This window comes from Canis lupus, chromosome 12 (assembly GCF_003254725.2).
Source record: "Canis lupus dingo isolate Sandy chromosome 12, ASM325472v2, whole genome shotgun sequence".
Classification (NCBI taxonomy): domain Eukaryota; kingdom Metazoa; phylum Chordata; class Mammalia; order Carnivora; family Canidae; genus Canis; species Canis lupus.
In genome coordinates, this window is record NC_064254.1 from 71,270,879 (window position 1) to 71,292,652 (window position 21,774).

Consider the following 21,774-nt stretch of genomic DNA (forward strand, 5'->3'; position numbering starts at 1 on the left):
TTTGTCTACGATCCCGAGAAGCCTACACGCTATCAATCACACCTGCTGTAAACTAGAGGAAGTCCAGAGAATCAAGTTAAAATTAGGAAAGAAGATATTTTATCTTTCTGTCACACTCTGTTTGAAGCTAGTCTCCAAAAATGAGTCTTTCACATGCTTAAGATTGTATTAGACGGAGCTAATGGTTAAGCGGGGAAGGTCCAATAAAAGTGCTCCCAGTGCCCCATGCAGCCGGTGATGTGGCATCGGGGAAACATTTCAGTCCTGCTGCTGGGCCTGCCACAACTCAACATCACCAGTTAACAACCTCGTTTTTCCTTTCCACACCTGCACGAGTGTAATTGAGGTTTGGCTTCTGCCCCCAGAAAAAGAAAGAAACTTAGGCCATCTATACTGCTCTGTACTAAAGATCTTGTGACATTTAAGAAAGCGACAAAAGGTCTTGGCGGTTAAGAGATGTGTCGCGACAAAGTTGGCTGCCTAGGAAGCAGTTGAGGGTGTAGTGATTTCCATGGCGATGGAGTTTCATAGACATGGGATCATTTCCATCACTAAGTACCTGTGGATTTCAAGACTTGGCAATTACGAAGTAGCTTTTGTTCCCTCTTTGTATTTCAATACGTACTTTGCTTTGGGTGAGTATTTTTCTCTTCCTTAGATGTTTTCCCTTCCTGTTGAGTCTATTGAAATAGCCAATGTATTGCTTAGTTTCAAGATTTTTTTTTTCTGGGGAGACACAACAGACACGCAATAAAGTGAGCAAATCTTCAGTATACACATGGATGATCACTTGCGTGTGCAGGTACCCACAGATATAAATGGTTATGTAGTGTGCATGCACTCATGGGACACGATTCAGATCAAGGTAGACTGTGTTCGTGGAGGCTTCCTCATGCCTCCTTCAAGTCAGAATTGCTTTCCCCGGAAGTAACCAATGTTCTCAATTCTGCTACCACCACAGATGAGTTTTGCTTGTTACGAAACTTCACGGAAATGAAGATACCATGTACTTTTGTATGTCTAGCTTCTTTTCACTAAGTATGTGAGATTTGTACATGTGCTTATGTCAACGTGTGATTTATTATCATTCTTTGTCCACCAATTTTTCATTATGCTGTTCACAGGCATTTGGGATTTCCAGATTTTTCTTCTTCTATGAATAAAACAACTGGTAAACATCATCCCATAATGTCTTTCTTGGTTATAAGCCCCTGTTGCTCTTGAGTATATACCTATGAATAGAATTTCTGGATGTTATAAAAAGCATATATTTAGCCTTATCAGCTATTCCCAGAGGCTTTTCCTTGGCTTATACCCCAGGCAGCAATGTATGAAGGTTATGTTTTCTACACATTTTTGTCCACTTGGTTTTGTCAAGCTTCTAAACTCTAACCATTCTAGTAGGTATAAAAATGCTATTATGCTGTGCTTTTAATTTACATTTCCCTTATGAGTAATGATGTTAAGCATCGTTTCATATGCTTATGGACCATTTGTCCATTCGGTTTCATGAAATGACCTTTCAAGTTATTTGACTTTTCCCTTTTCAATTTCTATAAATCATTTTATATTCATATGAATCCTTCATTGAGCATTTTTATTTGAATATCATCCCCAGTGTTGTGGATTGCCTTTCTACTCTTTTAGTGTTTTGTTTTGTTTTTCCAATAAATAGAAGTCCTTGATTTTAATTTGGTCCACTTTCTTGATTTTCCTCTTATGGTTAATTATTTTGTGTGTTTGACAAATCTCTTCCTATTCTGAGGCTATTAAAATGTACTTGTAAAACCTTTATTAATATTTTTCTTCACATTTTGATCTGCAATCCTTCTGGAGTTTGTGTATGTGTGTATGCGTATCATGTGAGCTGAGAATCAGAAAACAGTTGCCATTTGAATATGCAATCGATATAGCATCGCATTTTGAAAAGAATATTCTTTTGAAAACAACAGTGTGGTGGCGACTACACTGTGGTATCTCTTTTGCGATTGTGATATGAATTTTGTGTGTCAAATTGGAGGATGTCTTTGCCTTAACCTTTAAATCAGTAAACTCTGAGTGAGTAGATTGTCCTCCGTAAGGTGAGTGGGCCTCATCAAATCAGCTGAAACCCCGAATAAAACAAAAAGAGCAGAACTAAAGGGCATTCTCCAGGACGCTGCCTTCAGACTTCCTCTGTTACATTGGTTCTCCAGGATGTTGAGTCTGTTGGTTCACATTGCAGATTTGGGCTTGTTAAGCTTTATTATATTTGATTCATTTGATCTGCTTCAATATATTATCTAAAGTGTCCAGTTTCCAACAAAAAATTATGAAACATGCAAAACAAAACAGAACAGTTGCATAAACCAATTCCTTATAATAAGACTTTCTCTATATATACATATCTTACCAGTTCTGTTTCTTTGAAGTTAACATAAGTTAAACAGGGATGTGTTACTTCTTTAAGATCTTCCATTTCATTGTCTATTTCTTCATGTCAATATCTGTTTTTATAGTTATTTTCCATAAGATAGTTAATTATTTTTAAAAAAATTTTTAAGATAGTTAATTTAAACCAAGCAACTTTATCAAAACCAGAAACCTCTGACCAAATATTTTGAGGTAACAATATTGAGAGGAATGAAGGAGGTATTTGGGGGGGGGGAAGCAATATTTGTTAATTTTACCAAATCCTTGTCATTCATAATAAGAATTAAATAAATAAGGTTCGAGACTAATATATCAAGGACACCCTAGTAAGTTAATTATTTAGAGACTTAGATTTATATGTCAAAAAAAATTTTTAAAGCAACAAAAGTGGAAAATTCTAGTTTTGCTATGACAGCAGGAGGAACTCCACAGACCCACTCATCTGAAACTCGTAGAAAGTATAAAAGGACAACCACTTGAACTCTTTGTAAATGGTCAGGTCATACAAACTCAAATATTACTCTACAAAGAGAACGCCATAGGAGCAGAAGAGTCTGTGTCGAATGAAGCCCCATTCTCTCCTTCCTCTCTCCCAACTCAACATGGTGGAAACTACTCCCGACTGTTGTAGCTAGAACACAGGGCTCCCTTCCCTGTGGAGGTCAATCTTCTTAGGTGGAAGTCTGTCTTCTAGGAAAAATAAGATATGAGCATTTCTTATCCTGCCCTAGTTATTTGCTGCTGAAAGTAAGTTCTGGGTGAGTATGGACAAGAGGTGAGGCTTTCTTCTTTCACCTAGCCACCTTTGGTGAGGCGGAGGTTCTAACTAGGGCACAGCACTGCTGAGAACACTAGAACCAAACCACCATTGTACCAGCATGGAAGGTGATGGTTTTATACTGGAAAAGCAGGATGAGGAGATATGAAGCTGCTATATCCCATCCTCTTCACCACTTGCACTGAAGGCTCAGTTCCTAAGGTAGACATTATTTGGGGACACCTGGGTGGCTCCATTGGTTGAGCACCTACCTTCTGCACAGGACATGATCCCAAGTCCTCGGATGGAGTCCCACATTGGGCTCCCTGCTCAGTGGGGAGCCTACTTCTCCCTCTCTCTCTGCCTCCCCCTCTCTCTCTCTTTCAAATAAATAAATAAAATCTGTGAAAAAAAGAAATATTATTCAGAAAGAAATGTACTCATTGTTCTTATCCTCAACTCCAGAGCCCTGGCTTGGAGTTTTTTCCCTGAGGGAGAAGCAGACCATAAAGCATAAAACTCCTAATTTCTTCCCAGGGTAACTGACTTATTAGTAAGAATATGTGGAAAAGTTTAAGCCTATAGATGCTCTCAAAAACAATGGCGATTTGGTGAAAGGCAATTTGGAGAAAACCGGTGGAATCACTGGAAATATAAGCTACACTGTTGACAAGTTGGTTCAACTGTGAGAGCTGGGGAGAGAGACAGCAGGAAGGAGTCCTCTGGAGGCACAACAAATCTCAAGACACTGACCTGGGCATTTTTGCTTCGGAACTCAAATTCATTTGATTATTCTGCAAAGCAATGTATGCCCCAGTGCACTAGTGAAAACAATAAACTGATCAGCTGGTAAATTGGTGGAGCTTACTTAATAGGTTTGTGGTCAAGGAAACAGTCAAAGGAAGCCCTGCCCAAATGATGGTCTCTCCATGGTGACTCTGAGCTTACTCAAGGCTGTTTCCCACTGAGGAGCAACATCAGAAACTGAGAGCTGCCAGTGTCAGGGGATTTAGGGGGTAATAGTCTGCAATGTGTAATCAAATAAAAATAACAGGCCCGAAGAAAGATAGTACCCAGATTTGCCACAATATATTATCTAAAGTGTCCAGTTTCCAACAAAAAATTATGAAACATGCAAGACAAAACAAAACAGATCAAACCAAAAACAGAGGACAAACCCTGGAAAGTATGACCCATACACCAGAGACAAAGCAGGAAACAAACTGCCTTTGAGAGTGGCCAAAAGTCAGCGATCACACCAAAATTTCCAAGTATCCATTGTAAATATATTCTAAGAACTAAATTCAACCATGGTTAACAAAGCAAAAGAAGGTATAATGACAATCCTGAATTAAATAGACAACATAATAAAGAGATAGAAATGTTTTAAAAGCACCAAATGGAAATGCTGAAGTTCAATAGAGCAATAATTGAATGCAACATTCACTAGAGGAATTTGGAAGTAGATTTGAGACTAGCAGAACAAAGAATTAATAAACTTGAAGAAGATTAACAAATATGCAACCCACAGAATACAAGGACTAATGAATGAGGAAAAATAAACAGAGATCCTTAGAGAAATATGGGACACCATTAAGTGCACCAACATGCATATAATAGGAGAACCAGAAGGAAAGGGGGATAAAAAAAGAAAAAAATAAAATTTGGAAGAAATAAAGCTGAGAACTCAAGATTTATTGAAAAAAATTAACTTTACACATACAGAAAACTCCACACACTCAAAGTAGGATAAGTAAAAAGGTACAAAACCCCAGAATTATCATAGAAAAAGGCTGAAAGCTGAAGACAAGCAGAGAATTTGGAAGTATCAATATCTAGTCACTTACAAGGGAACCCTTATAAGATCTGGAATTGACTTTTATCAGAAACAATGGAGGCCAGAGGCAGTGCAATAATACATGCAAACTATTCAAATAGAAAACTGTCAACCATTAACCCTAAGTCCAGCAAAACTCCTTTCAAAAATGAAAATGAAGTAGACTTTCCCAGGTAAGTAAAAAACTGAAAGAATTTGTTGCTAGGAGAACCACAATAATAATAAAGTTCTTTAGGCTGAAAGCAAATGACCACAAGTGGTAATTTGAATCTATATGGAAAAAAAAAAGAGCACAGGAAAGGTAATTATGCAATTGTATAATATAAGCCAAGGATCTGAATAGACAATTTTCCAAGGAAGATATACAAATGGCCAATAAACACATGAAAAGAAGCCCCAAATTACCAATCATTAGGAAAATGAAAATCACAACTACATTAAGATATCACTTCAACCCCATTAACATAGCTACTATCAATAAAACAAAGGAACAACAACAAAAAAAAAACCCCAAGTGTAAGTGGAATGTGGGGAAATTGAAACCCTTGAGCACTGTTGGTGGGAATGCAAAATAGTACAGCTGCTGTGGAGAACAGTAGATTAGGTTTGGTTATGACTGGAGGGTGATGGGATTTGTTGTCTGATGTCACAAAAATGTTCTAGAATTGATGGTGATGATGGTTGCATATAGCTGTGAATCTAATAAAATCTATCGAATTGTGTGTTTTAAATCGGTTTGTTGAATGGTATGTGAATTATAGCTCAAAAATGTTTTTTTTTTTCAAAAAAGTTTTTAAAAAGAGACAAAATATCATAAAAAATGGTTACCTCTAAAGAGAAGATGTCAGAACTGGGGAATGTAGGGAATTGCAACTTGTTTTGTTTATAAATCCTTTAGTACTGTATGATCTTATTCCAAATGTGTGTTTTACTAAAAATGAAAAGACATTAAAATAGCATGTAATAAAAATTCTTGGCTGTGTAATGATTAAGTTAAAATAAGTAAAGAAAAAATATATGCAGGAAGAAGTGTCACCTTTACACAATCTTTTATCTACTTTTGTAGCCAGATATTTTGGAATTCAAAAACTTTTTTTTTTTGTATTTTAAAAGGCTGATATGACACATATACTATTTATTATGTGATAACCCAACATGACCAAAGATAATCCTACCTAATCAAACATGTTAATATTATCTGCAGCCAAATATAGGGATATTTACACAAAATGCAATAGAATCTAAAAAACTAGCTTCATGATAATTTAGGTTCAACTTTTGCCACTAAATGAATGAAGGTCAGATTTTCTGGCCAAATTATTTAGAAAAAAAAAAAGAAAGAAAAAGAAAAAAAACCCAGTAATTTTCAGTTCCTTTTTTTTTTTTATTCTAAATCACAGATGAGGGTTGTAGATCTATAAGCCAACATGATTAAACTAGATTTTATTTCACCTCATTTTAACATGTCACAGATGTAGTTTTTACATCATCTCGTGATTTTGGAACATTTTAACTACTTTTATTGTTAGAATTTGTTGCAGATCAAGAAGATGTGCTGGTAATTTTCACACAAATAGGTCAAGGAATTCATTTAAATTGGAGACATATCAGTTAAGATTACTGTTTTATGTGGGTTTCTTATACTAATGCATCAGCTGGCAGAACTAGATGTCATATTCAAAGTGTATTTTGTCAATATTCAAATACATTCCCTCTTTTATATGGTTCTAAGGTAGTTTTTAAAATTTCCTCCTAAAACATTCTATCTTTTCTCTCCCTTGAATTAAAGTGCCCCCACAGTAAACCCTTTGGATTTGTTTTTAACTTGTTCTCCCTCCCCCCCAATTCTGTACTACCTCCCTCCCATGTCCAATATCTCCAGTTAGCTGCCAAAATGCTTCTTGCAGATTCTTCTTAAGTCATCTCTTCAAACTCTCCCAAATGAGGAAGATTTCCTTTCTCATGTCTTTTTATAGCGAGCTCATCCAAGCTTTCTCCCTGCAGAACTAAAATCTGTTTGGGCCTATGGAAGATTTTGAACATCTGAAGAGCTGAAGTAAGACAAGAAAACATTTCAATAACGAGATTGGCATCATGTGGAAAGTCAAGAACTATGCAATCTAGAGATGCTAGTCGGGTGAATAACTTTATGCTTTATGAGCAAGAAACTTCAAATTCTTACGCAAAGTCCCCATGTTGCTTGGCTCCTTTCTTGCCTTTAGATTCCTCAACCATCTAGAAAGGACACTTCCTAAAGTGTCTTCCAAGGCAAAGCCACTTACACGAGGGTGTGCACTCTGACAGGAAATGTTAACAAAAGTCGTAGTCATTTTTCAAATAAGATTGTAAAACTTCCGTTACATTTGGAAAAAGGAAGCATTCTTTGTGAGTGGCATTCGTCTCTCACTTTGTCCAAGGGTCTCATAGACTCCAGTGACTGGCTGTGTCCCAAATGTAGGAAAAGGATGGAACTGAACTGAGTTCCCAAACATATTTGGAGATCCAGATAGAAAATGAAACAATATCATAAGATTTCCTTTGTCTTGTTTTCCCTGCAAAGGGAGTATTTATTTATTTTCAAGGGAAGGTCAATTTTGTGCATGGAAAAACCTAAGGAACCCCAAGAATCTGAAAGATGTGCTTCTCATTTTGTTCATGACATCGTGACTAAAGGAACAGGGGCTTAGAAACACTTTTACTAGGGCCTGCTAAGTCAAATTGTGGCTTGAATTTGCCTCCATAGTTTCTTTGTGTTAAGAAAGCACAATTAATTAAAAGGTGTTCATTAGAGGAAACAGAGCATAAATGCCAGTGATTATGAGTTATAATATAGCAATCTCATCAGGTAATTAAGTAGGATTAGTTGTCTTCCATGTTGCATAAACTATATTTGTATCTTATGATTTACCTTCTCCCTCATTGTAAGGAAGCTTACTGTGTTTTTTTATTCTTTCAATTTTTCCTTACTATCACCTATCTTCAGAATTCTTTCCAAATTTTTAGAAGCTCTTGTTAATTATATGTCAGAAATTCACCATTTAAATGCTGTTTTTCATAAATTTAAAATAAAAGGAAATGGCCTCTGGGAGTTATTAGGTATCATAACTTAAAATAATTATGAAGTGTGTGCTAGTCACAGGTATAGGAATAAACAAATGGACCAATAAAGCAATACAGAGCTCCGAGCAGATCCATATACATGCGTGGACTTATTAAATAATCGATATGGCATGGCAAAACTTGAATAAAAGGACTTTGGTCCATTCATACTAAAAAAAAATAGATTTGTTTCTTTTGAGATATTATACAGAACAATCAATTCAGATTGATAAAAGATAAATATTTAAAAATTAGACTAAAATATAAAAATATATCTTTAAAATCATGATCCATAAACAAATGTTTAAAGAAGCCATTAAAAATCTTTATCATTAGAGAAATAACAGGCATATTTGTCTGCATGGAAATTAAAAATCTCTATTAAAAGGAGAATCAAGAGGTAAGTTACAGACAATATTAACAAAACATGTTATTGATGAAAAATTAGTATTTGGCATGAATTAATAATTCCTAAAAATCCGTAGGAAAAATAGATATAGAAAAATCAGAAAAAAATATGAGCAGATTTTTCTCAGAAAGAGAAATAAGAATGAACAATAAACTTATGAATAGGTGCTCAGCTTTATTGGTAATTAGGGAAATGCAACATAAGACCAAATGCAATAATACCCTTACACACTCGTCAGATGCACAGATACTGATGTCAAGATAAATGAGATTCTTTGAATAGTTCTTAGAACATAGTGAAATTCAATTAGTAATTGTTGGGAGAATGAGTAAATAAATAGGATTCATAAAATTTCCATGAGAGTAAAAATAGCTATGACATTTAGGGAAATAATTTGGCATTATCTAGAGAAGTTGACTATTATACACCTATGACCCTAAAACTGGAAATTCTTGATGTGTGTTTGTGTGTATCCTGAATAAATGCCCCAGATACATGGATTAAAACGCTGTTGATGTTGCCTGTAATAGCATTATAAACAAATAAGCAAACCAGACAAAATTCAAATGCTCATTAATAGGGCATTGTATAAATAATAATATAATTGTGAATTGATTAGAATATCATCATCAAAATAAATGTTACACAGCAATCAAAATAAGTGCACTGTAACTACACAAATATGAGTGTATCTTTGAAAATAACACCAAATGAAAAAAGCAAGTTGAAAAAGTCTACATATTGACAGTTTATTATGATAAAACTCAAAATCATGCAAAACAGATAAGTGTTATACAGTATATTGTAGTATTATAGTAATACATATGTAGAAAGAAAAACTATTTGGGGAAGGCATTGAATGATACACACAAGTCAGGATGCTGATTTTCAGCGGAACCTTGAGAAACTAATACATGCAAAAAGAAAGATAACCACTGATCATTTTTAATGTTGATCCTGTTTCTTACTTTTAACAGTTTCCTCAATTTCAATTCATGATAATGAATGTTCTCGCAGGTAGACCTGGAAAAAAATTAAATTGAATGACACGATTATAATAACTAGAATGATAAGGGTGAATCATACCCATTTAGAACATTATTTTTAAAAGGGGTAGGAATACTGCCCTGATGGAGAGTTTTTGAAATTTGTGGAGAATATCGGGAGAGCCTTTTTAGTAAGATAGAGAGCCACAAATACTCTCCGTGGAAGACTATTTACCTATCATTTCTGGTTCTGCATGACTTCTAAATGTCCTATCAGACAACTCTTGTATGTGTAAAAACACGCTTTACAGCATTTCTGGTCTACGATTAAGCTCTAGTTTGCTTACAAACACAACCTATTTGCAAGCACATTTTTAAGGGAGAAACACAACTACTGTGTAAATCAAAGATTGTATTTGGTATTAACACAGCACATGACCAAGAATTCTCCACTTCTTGGGCCTCGCTGGCAATATCGCTGCCAAATCAACTTGTATCGATGTGTAATTGTCGTCACTGTATTCATATATATATATAAATGCAAATATCTAACTACTTAATTATATTTTCTACTGCAGTAAATACCTGAGCATTTACATATTGATAGGTGTCTTCTTTATATCATGGTCAACATTACATTGATTATGGAGGGGCATGATATTTATTATGTGTTGGTTGTATTATCTATATGTATTATTTCACAAGCAAAACACTGAGAATGATAAAGTTGAGACCCATTGCATTAGAGGATATATTAGATGATGGTGGTCAATGGAAATATTATTTTTTTCTTCAATGCTTCCTGTGTTCTAGGTTCCTAAGTGAATTGGGAAAACTGAAGAGCCTGTCTGAAGAGTCTGTAAACTTTTACAGACCAAACCCTATGTTGAGTCAATTTTATAAATTCAATATCCTGAAACAAAAACAAAAACAAAAACAAAAACAAAAATAAAACAAACAACAACAAAACAAAAAAACACTTGTGGAGTAGAGTTGATCTTACGCTGCTATTTTAAAACCATTCTATAGTTATGTACTAAACAGAGAGATGACAAATAAAGAACACAGAGGTGTATCATGTACATATAACACGAGAATAATATACAATCATGTGTTCTTTATTCAGTCAAAAACTTGAGCCTAAGGCAGACTTGTCTGTTATACTAAAAATAAATATTAAGTTCTGGTGAAAGCCACGTAAAGAAGCATGGATAAAGTGCCAAGGGAGATTTGGGGGCCATAGGTCTGGCCTGAAAGGTTGAATCCCAGAAGGTTGACACGGGGATGCACCTACAAAGAGGCAGGAGTAACTGAGGCATAATGGAAGTTATGTTCATTAAAGAGGAAGCAGCCGGGAGGTGCCCGGGAGGCTCAGTCAGGTAAGCATCAGACTTGATTTCAGCTCAAGTCATGATCTCAGGTCATAAGATTGGGCCCCTCATGGGGCTCTATGCTGAGCAGGGAATCTGCTTAGTATCCCCTCTCTCCCTCTGCTTCCCTCCTCTCTCTTTCTCAAAAAGAGAGAGAGAGAAAGAGGAAGCGACCTGGTGTTGATTAAGCTTACAGTGATTAAACTCCATGAAGCGGAGAGGATGGCAGTAGTATAATGAAAAATAAGCTGGGAAAAAATAAGCTGAGAATAAGTCAGAGCTAAAAAGAAAGGCATCGAATCTTTAGAGACGATTCCTAATCTTGTGAAGAACAAGCCATAACACTGATACATTAGCTTTGGTCTGTCGGGAACGTTGAAAATCAATATCACTACTATATTTAACAAACCAAAGTAATCGCTGGCTTACTTCTCTTCTAGGCTCCAGATCTCTGTGGCCATACTTTAATGACTGCTGTAATTTATTTATATAAGTTCTTTTAAATTTGTACTTTTTGAGGATAAGTTTGGTATGAATTATTTCACAAGAATCTAACACATATCAAGCTGATACTTGGCAAATGCTTGAACAAATAAATACTGAAATAAGGGCATTATTATTATTGGTAATATTAGACATGAACTATAATATCCAGGATCTGGGATTTTTTAATTCATTTTTCTCGGCCAGTGTATGAAATTTGGACCACCGGATCATTTGTCTCTATTATTTAAGGAGTATGTATGGTTATTGTCCATTTCCACAGATTCAACACTGTTTGGTAGATGTTTTTAAATTGTAATTTGTTTTTATATACTAGCTGAGTCGATTCAGTCATGGAACTTTGAGCATTTAGAAGTTTATTCTTTACCAATAATTATATATATATATCAGAGAGAGAGAGAACAAAGAGGGGCACTTGAGGATACATATGAAAAACTTTTGATGGTGTCTATATGCTTTTATTCTGGTGAGTTGAATTGATACAAATAAAAATTTACTTACTTGAATGCTCACTTTTGCATTCATTTACTGCAAGGTTACCCCTTCCAGCTCTTATTTTCATCATTACATTTCTATGAAACAATATAGCAAATATTTGAAAAAGTAAATTTAGCTATTTAAAGGACAACATGGGGCTCCTGGGTGTTGAAGTTGCTTAAGCATCCCATCCACACTTGATTTCAGCCTAGGTCATGATATCAGGGCCCTGAAATCCATCCCTGCACCAGTCTCCATGCGGGGTGTGGAGCGTGCTTAGGATTCTCTCTCTCCCTCTCTCCTTCTGCTCCACCTCTCTGTCTTTATCCCTCTCTAAATAAATAAATAAATAATAAAAGGAAAGAAAGAAAGGAAAAAAGAACAACTTGATTATATCTATGCAAATTTTAAATATTATGACCTTTGACTCAGTATTTTTCACTTCTAGGAATTTATTCAACAGATACACTCACACATTGTTGATGGGTGGATGGATGGATAAGTAAATAATAGATAGGAGAGAAAGGTAGATATAGACATTAATGTGGTATGGTTCACAAACTTGAAAAAAATTGTGACCCAAATGTCTTTTTATTTTAGACTGGTTGAATGAATGTTTGTATATGTAAATAATACAATAATATCTATTAATTGATTTATATAACTCAATATGAAAAAACCATTTATTATTATTATTTAGTTTGGAGATTACTGAGGTTAAAAACAAAATGCAAACTATCACCTATTTAAAAAAGGGAAAAAGAAATAAAAAGAAAAAAAAAACGTCTGGAAGGATATGTGTTAATGTATGTTCACTATAATTCCTCTAGGGAATAGAAATAGGGAAAAAAATGAATATCCCATATTATGATTTGGTTCCTTATAAACATACATTAATTTTGTAGTTAAAATATCACATAGAGGTTAAGACAGAGTAAGCAGGCAAGAATTTGCCAAATGTTTCAAAATTATCTCATACTCTGCACAAAACATGAAAATACATCTTTAAGAATCTACATTCTGTACTCGAGTTGTCAAAAGTGAAGAATATTTGTAATTTCAAGTGACACAATGTGGATAAGAGACAGATGACGCTAATGTAATATTTGAGTTTGGACAATGATTTCAAACTATCCTCCACTGGTCTGTTAAAAAAATAAACGTACAAGAATGAACAATGAAACTGACGGATTTAAAAGCATTTCCGTTCCTGTATCTCTGGCTAGTCTGCCATGGAGATGCCTAATGACTGGTGAAGTACCCAGAAGGCAGGCTGCAGAGAATGGACGAAAAAGTAAAAGCTATGAGCCATTAGCACACCGGACGGTTGAAGCTTGATGATTCTTTGAATATGGGAATTGCAAGATAAATGCTAAAAATCACTGTTTAATATCTCACCGTTTGTCTCTGCTGATCAGTTTTGCTGGAGCCGATTCACAGCGACCTACCAGATTCACATTATTCTAAACTATGATATTCAGAAACTTTACCAAATTTTACATATCGATCCTACGTCATTAAAATTAATTCTGTTCTAGAAGCTTGTGATGGAAGTTTTCTCCTCCCTCCTTCTCTCTCTCTCTTTCTCAGTGTAAACTTATAGGAAATGCTTCGTCGTTTTGCAGAGCTCTTCAAATAAGTAGTATTGGGGAGGGCGGGGGGATGCTATTTGTAAAGAGCCTAACAATTTAATCATGTTATGAAAAATTTGCTCATTTTGTGAAAGAGGTGCTCATGGCTTTACCGAAATCTGCGTAAGAAACCTTTTAGTATAAAAGACACTATGAAAACTTCCCCCAAATCATTTACCTGAAGGAGCCTAGCCATTCTGTAGAGGTGCCAAAGGATCACAACACCCGAAGCTCCTTAGAGCTGCTTGCCCATTACTCAATTATTCCTTAGAGGGATGGTAACTGCATCATAGATTATAGCTTAACTCTATTTTCCACAACATGATAGTTTATAAAATTACAGTCTATGCTAGAGCATTTCTGTTTGATTTATGCCCAGCCTGAGGCATGAAATCTGCTTCCTTCCAGGAGGAAATTATGTTTCTTGAAAGGAGAGAGTAGATGACAACCATAAAATAACTCCGATCCCATCCCCCTCCTCTCGTTACCTACATTTTTTATTTCTCACAAAAAAAAAAAAAAAGAAAAGAAAAGAAAAAAGAAAAAAGAGAGAGAGAATTAGGAGATTACTAACGTTCCTGGTTTGGATAAATTGGAAGGTTCAGTCTTTTCTTTGATTTTTGGGATGTATATGTTTCTAAACTTTTTATTGTAGCCGGTGTTTGTCTAGAAATTGGTTAAATTTAAGGCTAGAGGGGAAAATTATAAATTCCAACTTTGTTATTTAGCCCATTATATGCCATCGCTTTTCTGATGAAGCACTTAATCATTTTTTGATGTGTGCAACTTAGTGAATAACGATGTTTAAAACTGACCTTGGTGGGTCACAGGTTAATTCAATTTCCATTTACTCATGTATAAGAAATATTCCCATTGAAACAAAATAAGAAGAGGGATGAGGAAGAGCTATTTTAAAAACTATATCAATACATGTTCCGGGAGCACACATGAAACATTTCCTTCAGCCATTCAAAGAAAAATTATATATTTTGATACGAGAGCACTAGAAAAGTGACAATGAAAAGCTGAATAAATTAGATAAGATCTGAGAGTACAAGTTATCTTACTTTTAACAGTCAATTCAGTTTCGGTGCGATGATTTGAAGAAAGAGTGAGGTCTTTTAAATATTCTTGTTTGTTGTTGAAAGTCAAAATGTGGTGCAGTAAAATGCATTGCATGGAAGAGAATGAGATATTTTCCTCTTTGAAGCCAGCCAAAAGGACATATTTCTTTTCCTCCAGATTCCTATTCTGTAGAAGCATTGGTAGTTGTTTTAAATAGGAATATATGGTTTTTATGTGAATTACATCAGTACAGTGGTAGTTGCCCCTCAAGTTTCTAAGAATCTATAATTTTTATTTTTGCATCTTCTAGTTTGGGCTATGACGACTAGAGGGGTAACAACAGATACAAGTAATAAGGCAACAGGCTTCCATTTGAATGAGTGGTTTGAGACCTTGATGGTGGTCATGATGGGTCTTTCAATGGGAAGACTATCCTGTCCTAGAGCCTAAGCGTTGCAGCCACACCCATGACAGAGGAAGTCCTCACAGGGTATTGTTGCCAGAAGAGCAAAACAGACCTAACCGAAACAGTCCAGAAAGTCAGTAAGTCTGCTAAAGTTTTTCCTACCCATTGCAACAAACAAAATCTAATCAAACTTTTAAGTGAATTGGATGGACATTTTTATGTCTCGTAAGCTAGGCTTCTAGTGAATGCTGCACAAACATCCTGATTGGAAAGGAATTTGCTAAATTGAATGGGAATTGCATTGAAACACACCACTGAGAATTGGATTCTGGGCTTTTATTGTAAAAAGCAGGAAATGTGTTACAGTTTTGGAATTATTATAAAATATATGAAATCTGGGGATCCCTGGATGGCTCAGTGGTTGAGTGCCTGCCTTCAGCCCAGGGCGTGGTCCTGGAGTCCCGGGATCGAGTCCCACCTCGGGCTCCCTGCATGGAGCCTGCTTCTCCCTCTGCCTGGGTCTCTGCCTCTCTCTCTCTCTCTCTCTTTCTCTCTCTCTCTCTGTGTCTCTCATGAATAAATAAATAAAATCTTTTAAAAAATATATGAAACCTACAATGGATATTGAGAATATATTATTTAGTGAACCTTTAGTTTTTGAAGTAAATCAGATTATAATCTTTCTCCTTCTTCTATTCCTTCTTCAAAAAAGAGATCACAAAAAGCCAGGAGAACCTTGGAACACCTGTTTTTTTTTCCCCCTCAAAAAAATGTATCTTGGGTTTGTTATTTTATAGTTTTAAGGTAGAAATCATACCATCCATTCCATCCTAGAAAGTACGATGGGTAAAGTTGAAGCGTCATTATAATTCTTTCTTCAGTACTAGGATTTATTTCAAGTTGGATCTTAACATGTCTTATTTCCTTCTGAAGAAAATGACTCACATTTATTGAATAAAGGAGAAATCAGAGACATTTAATAAAACACACAGTGTTACTTTTAAAAAATAGTACTTAAAAGAACAATATTGATAAAATAGTTACGAATAACTGCTAAATTTTCCTCATGGGGGAATGAAAATATAAGCATTTTCTTTCTCATATTTGCATACCTTTAAAATTAACACTTAGCAAAAGACATATAAAAGGATCGATATTTTCATTTGCATATCTTACATATTAATACATATTGAGAGACGACTTTGTTAGCTTATGCGGGGATTGTGTTTTGGCACAGGGCAGTGACATGTTTCAGTTTTATTTCAATCATTCTAGGGTAAACAGAACAAAAATACAAGCAAAGTACTTTTATGACAATAACCAATAGCCTAACTAACCTGATCTAAAAATACAATTTAAAAATCTGGAAGCATACTCAAAAAATAAGCAAACAACCAGAAGAATTATTGAAATAATCTTTCACCTGGAGACATGCCATATTCCAAGCAGATGGGTGATATGACTGGAAGTAGAGATATTGAATAAAGTTGTCAAAGAGCCTAAATATTTTCATCAATATGGCACCTTATTAGTCATTCAGCCTTTACAAAACAAACAGCGAATCATCACTGGGGCCCAGGCTTACCTGTTGTGATGCTGCATCAATCCTCTCCTTTCAGTCATTCCAGTCAGATCATACATTTAAATGAAGTTGGTAGAAACAGTGGGGCTCCTACACCTGGTTTCACAAATCTATTCCTCCTCGACGGGGCTTATGAATTGTGTGGAAATGGTTTTGCTATTGTAAAACCAGGTGGTTCAATTAAATGCATAAATTGATGCAAACCAGAGGGGTTTTGCTGATGCTATGCTTTTTGAAGCAAAGTTGGAGTTTTAATCCTATAAACCAATAAAATCTGGGCACAGAACTTCAAATATATTTCAATGTGATTTCAGTAGAGTTTTTTTTTGTTTGTTTTTTGTTTTTGTTTTTGTTTTTGTTTGTTTTTTGAAGATACACCAGGGCTAGTAGCATTTTTCTCCAAGAAAAGAAAAGAAACACACTAGAGAAAGTTATCTTGGCAATTTAAAAACAATTACATATTTAGGTTTAGCAAATTTTTCATAAAATAGTCACAGTTACTAAAGTTGAAGAAAAAAAGGTTTTGTTTTGTGTCTACTATAGTTGTTGAAAAGATCAATGCTTTGTGGGTTCATGGGCACTACTTGAAGTGGTAAAAGCCCTTAACTCACCATGAGGAAGAACCTGTTATACTCTTCATAATGTAGATGAATGGTATTTTTTTATTTTTTATTTTATTTTATTTTATTTTATTTTATTATTTTATTTTATATTTTATTTTATATTTTATTTATTTTTTAGATGAATGGTATTTTACACAATTCATACTTCCTAAAAACAAATATCTGAGCAGCCAGCATTTATTAATTGTTGCATATTATAATTTTAAATATGGCTTTTTTTAGTGAAAAAGCTAACACAAAATACATTTTATTTATGAAAGACAAAGTATATTTAAATATTTCTAAGCTGAAGGAAGTGTTCTAAAAAAGTATTTACAAACCAAGTTAATTTCTGCACTAAAATAGAATATTGCATATGCTTAGAAACTAGTGATTGACAGAGACAGGGGAAGAAAGACAGCTCCCTTTTCTATAAAAATGTGCAAGAACGTGTTTTCAAAAAATACTTAAAAACAGACACTTCGATGGCCTCAAATGGCCATTCCCCAATAGACCCCAAGGAGAGAACGAAGTCCATGGATATGCAATCATCGCACTTGTAATTAACAGGAGTTCTGCTGGAAGGGAAAGCCAGAAAGGAACTTTTCCTCGAACGAGACTGGACTAGATTCCTTGCAGCAGCTTCTTGCAGAGAGAATAAGATCTCTGCCTCGATGCAAATACGAATGCAGACGTAAGCTGCAGCACCTGTCTTTCTACCACTACCAGGCCTCCCCCAAGGTTCTCTAATCAGGAGCTAGACGCGGCCAGTGTGTGCACTATCTCTGTGAGATGGTGATAAAGGAAAAAGATGATGGACTGGGGAAAGTAAAGAGGGACCTCAAGCAGAATCATATACATATGAGAAATTATGAAATCATAAAAACAAAATCATCTGAGGAAGTCAGGTTACTATAGCAATGTATTCAACACGAGGCCGCTTACACACTGTCATCTGATGAGCTCCCATCTGCTGTGATAACCGTGTGACCTCTGAACTGTGGAAGAAGGCACCGCTTCGATGTTCTGTACCTTTGATAAGCGAAGTCTGGTAAACAACTTGTAGGTAAGTAATAAGTCTTTATATCACAGAATATCGGCAGCAGTAAAGCTGCTTCTCCAATTTAGAACAAAATTCTGAACGACATAACCCTGTGCTTGTTATACAGATTATTTCTTTTCGGAAAAACAGGACCACGCCGACTGAAAGCTCTTTGGACGTCAATGCCATAATATTCTGATGATGTCACTAAAGACGTTAATCACAGTGAATCGTCTTGTCTGGCCAATCCCAGCCCATCAGTGAGTCATCGTGGCCCCACGTTCATAGACCATCTTGGTTATGGTGGACACCCTCCAAGGAGTCCAGCACACCACGGGGCCACCGGGCCCTCTATTCCAGCCAGGTCCGAAAGCGATATTGCCAGAAACTGTATTTCTCCAGAGTAGGGCTTGTTCAAACTTGAAGCTAAAATTCTCCTTATATCTAATCATGAGCAGTCCTGTCTGTGATGCTCCTAATGTGTGATGACATGTTTTTTTGAGCACACCTGTCAGGACAGGAATTGACATATCTACTCTTCCCCACGACAATCCCCTGCTTCCTTTCTTGCAGTATCATCCTCCAGAAGCCCTTTGCCGTATTTTTCGGGCAAAGCCTTGTGTGGTGATATAATCCTTTCTTGGCTATGAATTCATTGCACTTGGTTTAAAATTCAGCATCCTAATATTTCTGCTTATGTGATTTGAAACAGGCTGGTGGGGATTATCATCATGTAGGATAATCCTGGCATGAGCAAAGGACAAGATATTTTTATTTCTATTTTTGTTTTTGTTTTCTTGCCTCAGACTTTCCCACTAATGAAGAATTTGGACTTAACTGTATTTTAGCATCACCGACTTTCCCCTCAATTTTTCATTTAACTCTCTGCTGTTGAGCTAATTCTCTTAGTTTTCTAGGCTTGCATTCTATTCAGCATCATGGAGACAAGTTGCGTCGAGTCTCCTTGGCGTGTGGTTCTGAATCCAATGTTTCTATTATAGGATCCTCTTGATGACACCCCTCAAAATCTGTCAAATAATTAAACCATTCATCTCCTCCAATGACATATTTCAGTTCCAACAACGCATCACGACATGGGTCACTTGAGCTTGTTCTGGTTCTGCTCTTGGTTATCATCACCCGTGAAGATGGAGAGAGCAAAATCTAGGCGTGCTCCTCTCTCTCACTCCTTTGCATGTGGACGCTGCCAAGTTCTGCTTTCTTGCCCCTTTCTCAGAGCATTGCCCACGTAACTGCATTGATCAGATTGTTTTGTAGCATCTGCAAAATTCAACTGAAATTACAATTTAATGACATCTCCATCATTTTGTGTTAATTGCTTATAATGCTCCGTGTAATAATATAATACAGCCAACGTTGCAAATTTCTCTCCCCCATATAGGTCATTACAGTGAATCTTAATATGTTTAACAGGTAAATGGAGAGAGTTGACTTTTACTAGGCATTATCTATAAATGGCCATCAAAGTCTCTTGCCAACAGCAGATTTTCTGATTCTAACGCAGTGATTTTTGGGTGAAACTATCTCTGCGATATCATCTTCCTCCTTTCTCCTGCTCCGTGATTGCTTTGCTCTTTGTCCATTGCCTACTGGTCCTATTTACACCAGGTCCACCTAACGGAGGCCCCGTCAGGGCCAGACAGGAACGACGCAGAGCCACAGCCACACATATCCCAACTCCAGGCCTGGGAATTCTGGTGTATTCCCACGTTACTATTATTTTTAATTGCATAAGTCGTGAAAATCACCTATCATAACAGTAATCTCATGTTTTTAATTACCCTTTTCTAAAATATTTATCAGAGATGACTGGGTGACACCGTCAGTTGGGCTTTCGACTCTTGGTTTCCACTGAGGTTGTGATCTCGGGGTTGTGGAATCCAGCCCGGTTTGGGCTTCACGCTCTCTGTGCCATGTGGTCTACTTAGGTCTTTCTTTCCCTCCCCCTTCCTTTCCCTCCCTGCCCCCTCTCTTTCTCTCAAATAAATAAATATTTTTTTAAAATAACAAAAATAAAATATTTGTTGATTCTAATAGAAACCCCCATTAATGTATAAGTTGATCCCACAAGATGGATCACGACTAACCGTGCAGAGTATTTCAGACAGAGTCCGTGTTTCAGACATCTCAGTATACAACTTAAAAAATATATTCTGACTTAATTGATTCATTAGGAATCTGTCATGCCTACTATGTGCCAGACATGTGTTGGCCACCTGAGATAAAGCAGCGAACAAAACATCCAAAGTTATTGTCCTCTTTGCACTTGCAAGTCACACGATGTGAAGAGACAGGTGAGAGATCAGTAAGTAAAATGTAACCTCGATCGGTATCAACAGCTGTCAAGTGTGTAGGATCCTACTCTACTTGTAAGCTCATAAAGTAGCCTGCCACAGTTTTAAGGATATTGCCAGAAGATATGAGACTCTTGGGTCAGAGGCCACAGGACTTTATTACCCAAAGCGCTAGTGATAGCCAGGTTTCACCATTTTCTTTCACTAGTTCTCTGAGCCCCATTTCCACAGGAAGAAGTGGAGGCAGGTGACATCTGTACACACAAAGTGTTGTATTAGCAGACAAGACCCCCTAACTCTGGGAATCTGGGTCTTTCATAATGAGCACGGAGTGTGCCTGACTCTGTTCCAGGGGGAGGCCGACCTCCGTCTTCCAAGGTCGCTATGGAAGCCCCATTGAAGAGGTGCAGCAGAACCAGAACCGGAGGTTTCTCTGCCTACAGGATGTGCAGAACCACAGAGGACACATTTATGGAGAATTGTCATATAACTACCAGAAGCCGGTCAATGTTACGGAGAAAAAAATTGAGCAGTGTGGTGGGAAGGAGGATATTTACAGCTGTAGAGGGTGTCGTCAAGAACAGCCCCGTTGAATGGTTCAGCTGAAGCTTGAAATGCTTAAGGGGTGAGGAAACCATAAGTTATATTTTCCCTCTGACATGTCTTCTTGATCCAGTAAGTATTGGATCCCATAAGTATTCCTCCTTTTGCTGCCATGCCTGGATATCTTTAAAATTTTTGTTTCAACTATTTTATTTTTTTTTCAACTATTTTATTTTAATAAATTATGGTACCGGTGTGAACTTAAATGAAGTTAATGAAATCTGTCCATTATTTTAGAAATACTAACATGCAAAACTGGTACCAGACATAAATAAATGTAGAAGTATTAAAAGATAAATGGAAAACAAGGTCCCTTTCTCTAAAGCTGAAAGTTTGTGCCCTTTAACTAACTTCCCCCTCTCTCCTCCACCACCCAGCCCCTTACTACTACTTTTCCACTGTGTTTCTATGAATTTTACTTTTTCTTGTTGTTGCTGTTGTTGTTGTTGTTGTTGTTGTTAAGGTTACACCTGTGACACCATACACCATTTTTATTTGCCTGGCTTATTTCAGTTAGCGTAATGCTCTCAGGTCCATCCATGTCATCCTGAATGTCAAGATTTTCTTCTTTTTCATGGATGAATAATGTTCCATTGAATAATGTCTCACCATCTTTATTCATTCATCTGCCGCTGCGTGCTTAGTTGTCTGCATATCTTGGCTATGGTGAAGAACGT